Source organism: Chlorocebus sabaeus, chromosome 15, assembly GCF_047675955.1.
Source record: "Chlorocebus sabaeus isolate Y175 chromosome 15, mChlSab1.0.hap1, whole genome shotgun sequence".
Classification (NCBI taxonomy): domain Eukaryota; kingdom Metazoa; phylum Chordata; class Mammalia; order Primates; family Cercopithecidae; genus Chlorocebus; species Chlorocebus sabaeus.
The window spans coordinates 1,481,936-1,490,126 of NC_132918.1; positions in this window are offsets into that span (position 1 = coordinate 1,481,936).

The following is an 8,191-nucleotide window of genomic DNA, read 5'->3' on the forward strand; positions in this document are numbered from 1 at the left end:
TGCTGCTTCTGCCTTCAGGAAGTGCGCAGTTGTGTATGTGTGTGTTTGTGATGAGGGCGGTGGGTGTGGAGGTAACAGTAAAACAACTGTACTTTAGTGGATTAAGGCCAAGGTGGAGATAAATATTGGTTGTCATGGAACTACAAAGGAGGACAGGAACTTAGTCTGTAGAAGGAGTGATTGCTTCTTGGAACAAATTAAAACTAAGCAGAGATTTCAAAGAATGAGTAGACTGAACATCATTAGTCATCAAGGAAGTGGAAATTAAAACCACAATGCAATACTACAGTTAGTAGAATGACAAAAAACAAGAAAGTACTTAAATAAGAGCCAGGTGTGTGTGGTGGCTCACACCTGTAATCCCAACACTGGGAGGCTGAGGCAGGAGGATCACTTGAAGCCAGGAGTTTGAGACCAGCCTGGGCAACATAGGGAGACCCCATCTCTACAAAATATTTTAAAATGTGGGAAGGGCTGAAAGAAATTCAGGAGGAGTGGAACTTAAAAGAGTGTGAGGGTGGAGGAATGGCACTGATAGGTTAGGGCCAGATCATAAGTGGGTTGGTAGGCCACAATAGGGAATTTGGACTTTATTTTGAGGGCAGTAGGAGGTTCATCAAGGGTCTTAAGCTAGGGCATGTCGTGGTCAGCTCTGTTTTACTAAGATCATCCTGATTGCTATGAGAATAGACAAGAGAGGCAAGAGGCATCAGAAAGTTCAGTTAGGAAACTAGCACAGAGGTTAGGAAAGAGATGAAAGGAGATTGGATGAGAGAGAGGGAACTGAATTGGAGATAGATCCAAAAAGTAGAATTGACAAGACTTGCTGGTGGATAATGGGAGGTAAGAAACAGGCACCAAGAATAACTCCCAGGTATCCTGTGTGTGCAATCAGCGGGGTGATTACAGCATCACTGAGATGGAGAAGAGGACTGCATTTGTCCAGGGCAGCAGCATGACATCACATTGACTGTTGTCATTTGCACACCATGGCTTTTGCTCACAGGTGATACAACCAATCCCTTTATACTCCACGGTGAGTTTGCTTGCCTTACATCCTGAAACTCACTTCCAGAGATGATTGCTAGGATGCTTGCCCACACACCTGGGCTACCTCCACTTCTACTTCTCTTGGTTGGGCCTGGCTCTCTCTTTTGTCCTTTCCAGTACTTTCTGTCCTGAGAGCTGAGAAGCCAGGGCTGCCTGCCCTGGACTGCATACTTGAGAGGCCCATCTCTGGCTGTCCCCCAGCTGTACTCTTTCCCACAGAGTAAAAGACCACAGGGCCAAGATGATGTGCCCCGTGCCCCCTCTCCAGGTACATGGGACCCCGAAAGTATGTGCCCACATGTCCTGTGTTCATTCCAAGACCTATGCAGGCCTCTTCTTTAAGTCAGCCTCTCAGGGCTCCCTGGCCCCCTTCCCTGTTATAGGGAAGGACAGGACAATGGACTCTTGCCATTACTTTTGGCTTCTCCATCCTGCCTCTAGGCAGCCTCAGAGACAGTCACAGTGCCTGACTAGCCTGGGAGAGGTCTCCCTTTGCATGACCCCTCCCACCCTCTGGCTCCAGGCTAAGGTCACCAGCAACCCTCCTGTCTTTCCAGTGGCAACAGCCACCCCTCAGTCCTCATCTCAGCAGCCTCTGGTGCTGCTACCCATTCCCTCCAACTGACACACTCTCTTCCCTGCCTCCCTATTTCTTCTGTGCATCATCTATCTCCACCCTCGGGTCCCTGTTCTAACAGTATCTCTCTGCTTGATAAACTGGATTCATCCCTGATTCCACCATGCCCGGCATTCAATTTCTGTTTGCTCCCTGGCTAACTGGAGAAATGAATGACTGCAACCCTGCACTGGTAACAGGGCTCAGGTCACTTTTGGAACCACTCTTCAGCTCCCCTCCCCTGGGGACTTCATCAGCACAAAGGGAATTCCTTGTGAGTTGCTGTCTTCATTTTATAACCTGTTCTATTGACCACATTTTTGTTTGTTTGTTTACCTCTGTGTTCCCACACACATTTTTGGTCTTTACTTTTTTTTTCACTGCTTTTTTCTTTTTGAGACAGGTTCTCACTCCGTCACCCAGGCTGGGGTGCCGGGGTATGATCATGGCTCATTGCAGCCTCAACCTCCTGGGCTCAGGCAATCCCCCTGCCTCGACCTCCTGAGTAGCTGGGACCACAGGCATGCACCACCATGCCCAGCTAATATTTAAAATTATTTGTAGAGACAAGGTCTTCCTATGTTGCCCAGGCTGGTCTCAAACACCTGGATTCAAGCAATCCTCCTGACTTCACCTCCTGAAATGTTGGGATTACAGGCATGAGCCACTGCACCTGGCGTTTGGCTTTTTTTTTTTTTTTTTTGAGATGGAGTCTTGCCCTGTCCCCCAAGCTGGAGTGTAGTGTTGCAATCTTGGCTCACTGCAAACTCCCCCTCTCAGGTTCAAGCGATTCTCCTGTCTCAGCCTCCTGAGTAGCTGGGATTACAGGCACACACCACCATGCCCGGCTAATTTTTGTATTTTTAGTAGAGACAGGGTTTCACCATGTTGGCCAGGCTGGTCTCAAACTCCTGACCTCATGATCCACCCACCTCAGCCTCCCAAAGTATTGGGATTACAGGCGTGAGACACCGCGCCCAGCCAGATGTCCAACGTTTTGATTGCAAGGAAATTTTTGCTTATCTGTGGTGGTGGATATAATGAACATTATGCATGGACCTTTTTTTTTTTTAAGCTTATCAGCTATTATTAGTGTTAGCGTATTTGATGTGTGGCCCAAGACAATTCTTCTTCAGGTGTGGCCCAGGGAAGCCAAAAGATTGGAGACCTGTGTATAAAAACAAATTCAAATAGTACATAAATAATGAAAAGGAAGTGTCTTCCTCTCAGTCCTTTCCCCCAAATTATTAGAGTATTTCCGCATACTTTCAGCTGTTTTTTCTGCCTTCATGAACACTGATATTTGTCAAGACATTTAAAAAATTGTTTAAAAACAGGCTGGGCATGGTGGCTCATGCCTGTAATCCCAGCACTTTGGAAGGCTGAGCAGGTGGATTGCTTGAGACCAGGAATCAAAGACCAGCCTGGCCAACATGACGAACCCTGTCACTGCTAAAAATACAAAAATTAGCCAGACACGGTGGCACATGCCTGTAATCCCAGCTACTTGGGAAGCCAAGACACAAGAATTGCTTGAACCCGGGAGGCAGAGTTGTAGTGAGCTGAGATAGTGCCACTGCACTCCAGCCTAGGTGACAGAGTGAGACTCTGTCTCAAAAAACAAAACAAAACAAAACAAAACAAATAAGTGAAATCATGTTATACATGGATATTGTCCTGTCATTTGTATTTTTCACTTCTTATATCCTATGGCAACTCATGGAGAACTACTATTTTTTTTTTTTTTTTTTGCTTCTATAAATAATGCTGTAATGAGCAACCTTGTTCATGTTTGTACATACTTTGCATAGCTGTACAATATTTCTGTGGAATAATATCATAGAAGTGCTTGGCCAAAGGTGTGTACATTTTAGTAGCTGAGATACTGCCAAAATGCCCTTCAAAAAGATTATACCAGAATATAATCCCATATGCAAAATGTATGAGTTCATGGACATTTTAAACATGTTTTGAGCCATATCCCAGATTTTATCCCTAGCTCACATCTCCCTCCCAAACTCCGGACTTGTACATCCATCATGTTCTTGACATCTAGATGGTACCTCAAACTTAATGTGTCCGAAATCGAGTGCCTGCTCCTCCTCAGCCTTCCCCATTCCATTAATGGGAGATCCATTCTTCAGGTGTCCAGGTCCAAAATTTGGAGTCATCCTTGACTCCTCTCTTTCTCTCACAGCCCCCACCAGTAATTCCTGTTGACTCTACCTTCAAAATATATCTGGAATCCTATCAGTTTCCACACTCAACTCCTACCTCCAAGGTCTGAGCCACCATCCACTCCCACCTGAATCGGGTATTACAAGAGTCTCCTCACTGGGCTCTTGCTTTAGCCCTTGTCCCTCCATGGTGACTTCCAGCAGTCAGAGGATTCTTTTTACATTAGTCAGATTATGTCCCTCCCTGGCTTGAAGCCTTGCAAGTGCTTCCCATTTTGCCCAGAGTAAAAGTTGAATTCTTTTTTTTTTTTTTTTTTTTTTTTGAGACAGAGTGTCGCTTTTGTTGCCCAGGCTGGAGTGCAGTGGCGCAATCTCAGCTCACCGCAACCTCCGCCTCCCAGGTTCAAGCGATTCTCCTACCTCAGCCTCTGGAGTAGCTGGGATTATAGGCATGTGCCATCACGGCCGGCTAATTCTGTATTTTTAGTAGAGATGGGGTTTCACCATATTGGTCAGGCTGGTCTTGAACTTTCGACCTCAGGCAATCCGCCTGCATCAGCCTCCCAAAGTGCTGGAATTACAGGCGTGAGCCACTGCGCCCGGCCAAGTTGAATTATTTTTTATTGTTGTTGTTGTTTGAGACAGAGTCTTGCTCCGTCGCCCAGGCTAGAGTGCAATGGTGCAATCTCAGCTCACTGCAACCTCCTCCTCCCGGGTTCAAGTAATTCTCCTGCCTCAGCCTCCCAAGTAACTGGTATTACAAGCGCCCACCACCAACCACTCCCAGCTAATTGTGTGTGTGTGTGTGTGTGTGTGTGTGTGTGTGTGTATTTTTAGTAGAGACAGGGTTTCGCCATGTTGGCCAGCCTGGTCTTGAACTTCTGACCTCAGGTGATCCACCAGCCTCAGCCTCCCAAAGTGTTGGAATTACAGGCATGAGCCACCATGCCCAACCGTAAAAGGTGAATTCTTAAAAGGCCCAAAAGGACTTGGTCCCGGTTACTTCTCTTTCTCCTTCCATGATCACCCCACCCCCTACTTCCCGGTTCCCTTGCTCTCACAGCTCCAGCCACACTGGCCTTGTCTTCCTTGCTCTTCCTCCAGCATATCAATGCCCTCCTGCCTCAGGGTGTATTTCCTGTGCCTGGAATCTTCTGTCCAGATATCTCTAAATGTCTCAGTCCCTCACTTCTGTCAAGGCTTTGCTTGAATGTCACCTTTCCCATAAGATCCAGCCTGATCAACCCCTTTAAAATTTAATTGGCAGGCGGGGTGGATCGCTTGGTGTCAAGAGTTCAAGAGCACCTTGGCCAACGTGGTAAAACCCCATCTCTATTCAAAATACAAAAATTAGGCGGGCGTGGTGCCACACACCTGCAATCCCAGCTACTCAGGAGGCTGAGGCAGGAGAATCACTCAAACCTGGGGGCAGAGATTGCAGTGAGCTGAGATCACACCACTGCACTCCAGCCTGGGCAACAGAGTGAGACTCCGTCTCAAAAAAAAAAAAAAAAAATTAACCCTATCCCATTCCTGAACTCCTTTATCTGACTGTTTTCATTTTGCTTATTATCTGCTAATACCCTATACAATCCATTTCTTACATTTGTTAAAATGTCTCTTTTCTTTCCATTAGAATTTGGGCTCCAGGAGGGCAGGGGTTTTTGGTGTGTTTTGTTCACAGATGATTCCCAAGCCTCTAGAACAGTGCCCAGTACACAGGAGCTGCTCAATAAATATTTGTGGAATAAGTGACATAGCAGAACAGTTTTCAAATGTGGGTCTCTTCAGTTCACACACCCCTTAAGTGTGCTTCCTCCCTCAGGTGAGTTAGATTCTGCCTCCTCCTTCTGAGGAGGGCAAGTTTAAGGGTCTGAGGGCAAGTTTCCTGACTGTTCCCCACACCAAGCACTATATTCTGCCTCTGGGGTGGAGGTGAGCACTGGGACAGTCCACAGTGAAATAAACATCACAGTTCCATTTACAAATGAATACACAATAAAATCCCACGAATATAATTGTGGAATAGTAACCTCAAATAATCCCATACTGTCCTGGGACTACAGCAAGTCCAGTTCATTATGTTACGCCATAGTTCACTGTGGCATCCTGGATCCCTGCAAGGTCAGGACCTGAGGATCTGACCCTGCATGACCTGAGGACTCTCACTTTGCCACAGCTGCTCCCTTGGGAGGAGCAGCCTTCACTTCACTTTTCCTCCTGATGCATCTGGACTTGGGCCCATGGCCCTCTGGAGGGAGCTCCTATGGGAGTTTTGCAGCCCTCAAAAGCAGCAGGGGCATGAGCTTAGACCAACAGCCTCAGGCTGGGCTCTGGCCACCTGGATGTGTAGAGGAGGCCAAGCAGAGGATGGCTGTGGGAATATGGGATTCTGGTGGCCTTCTAGCAGGTACTTACTTGTGCCCTGTACTTGCCATCCATTATTTCTGCCAATTCTAAGGATGATTATAGCTCCTGATTGAGGAGCTCAGAGAAGCGAAGTCACTTTTCCAAAGTCTTAGCAGCAGGAAACTGCAGAGCCAAGATTTAAACAGCCCCTTCACGCCGTATCCTGGAGCAGGGGCTCTTAAGACAGGGAGGGGGCGGAATAAACCCCATCCACCTCACCTACCCAAGCTGGGTTAGGTTTGCATTTCATGGGGCGGGGACTAGAAAGGGCCAGCCCTGAAGCACGCTTGTAGCCTGACCATCCTGAAAATTGTCATTCTTGGGTAGATAATACTCCCTCCTTATGCCTCCAGAGAAAGTGGTGGTGGAGAGGCCAAGGGAAGTGGCTTGAGGCAGGCACTGGCACCAACACTAGGTCTCTCTTCCCTGTCTCCAGTGATCCCAGAAACTCTATCACCCCATCTACCCTCACACAGACATGGAAGACTGGGCATGGTCAGGAGAGTGAGATGCCAGAAACTCCCCCATTAAAGAACTAGTCTTTGGGGCATGTGTGGGCCCTCTGTGCACCCAACTAAGCCTGCCAAATAGCCCTCTGAGTCACCGGGATCTCAGGGCATCTTGCACAGGCAACTGAGAACTGGGTTTTGAGGAGGGTAATTTAGGCACCTGGCCAGGGCTGGGCCCACAGACAGCCCTGGGAATTGAGGGCAGAGGGAGTGAAGGCAAAGAGAATGGAATCCAGCAAATTTGTGGCTTGGGGCAAAGCCTCTTTGCGTCCTCTGAGCTCCAGTCCCTCCACACATGTTCTGTCGTACCGCATAGGCTTACCAGCAGCAGGAACCAGCAGAGCACCTCCCAGCCTGTGTGAGCCAGGAGGGGCCGACAGACAGGGGAGGAGAGGAGAGGACTGGAGCGAGGGCTGACCCACAGCTCCAAGCAGCCGCCGGGTTTCTCTATGAGCAGGGTGGGGCCCAGCCCTCATGTCTGGCAGAACCTGGTTGCTTGTGCCAGCTCTGAGTCAGCAGTGCCCATCCTGCCCAAGAACCCTGGGCTAGGGAGGAGGCTGCAGCTCCTATGTCTGTGTCAGGGGCCAGAGGAGGGATTCTGTGAGGTGGGTTTGGAGCATGCAAAGAAAGAGCCTGGCTGCAGCCCCCACCATGGTACAGAGACAGAGGGAAAGGAGAGGCTCCCAGGTAATGTCCTGGCTTGGGGCCTGGGGCTCAGAGTTGGGAGATGATGTGAATATATAGGAATGATGACTAAAATGAAGCCATGTCCACTCCTGGTGTCAGAGTTTCATTGTGACGCTGCCTAGGAAGAGGAGGGGGGCTTGAGGAGGACTGACTTGCTGAGTACAGGGGCTTGCAGGCTCCAGGAGTATCAGAGGTGCAGGTGGTAGGCTCCAAGGCCTGAGGAGGCCCCCAGAGGGCAGAGAAGGGGACCCTTCTTCCCCGCTGGCCCCCTGTATGGAGGTCCAAAGCAAGGCCTGCCAGTATGGATTTGCTCATCCCTCAGCAAACATGGGGTACGGCCCTGGGCGGAAGGGAAACCAAGGAGGGACCTGACAGGCCTGCCCAGGGCAGGGGTGTTCGCACTGCAGGACAGAATTTGAGCTGAGTGCCAGGTAAGGGGTGAAGTCCCATCTGTGGAGAAGGGGCATGCAGAGCAGGGGGCTCTCCAAAGCCTGGAAGTCCTGGTCCACTTTTAACTCCCAGAACCAGAAGACTGACCTTCAGCTGTTCCACATCCCTTATTCAAGGCCACCCAGGCCTAATAGGGCCCAGAAGAGGAGGGATTGGGGTAAGCCCCTCCCCCTCCCCCCAGAGCTAGTCCGACTAGCTTTGCCTGACTCTCACATTGGCCTTATCAGCCCAGGAGGCCTGGGTGGCTTCACTAGGGGGCCTAGCACCCCATCCTGTGAGGCCCTCTGGGGGCT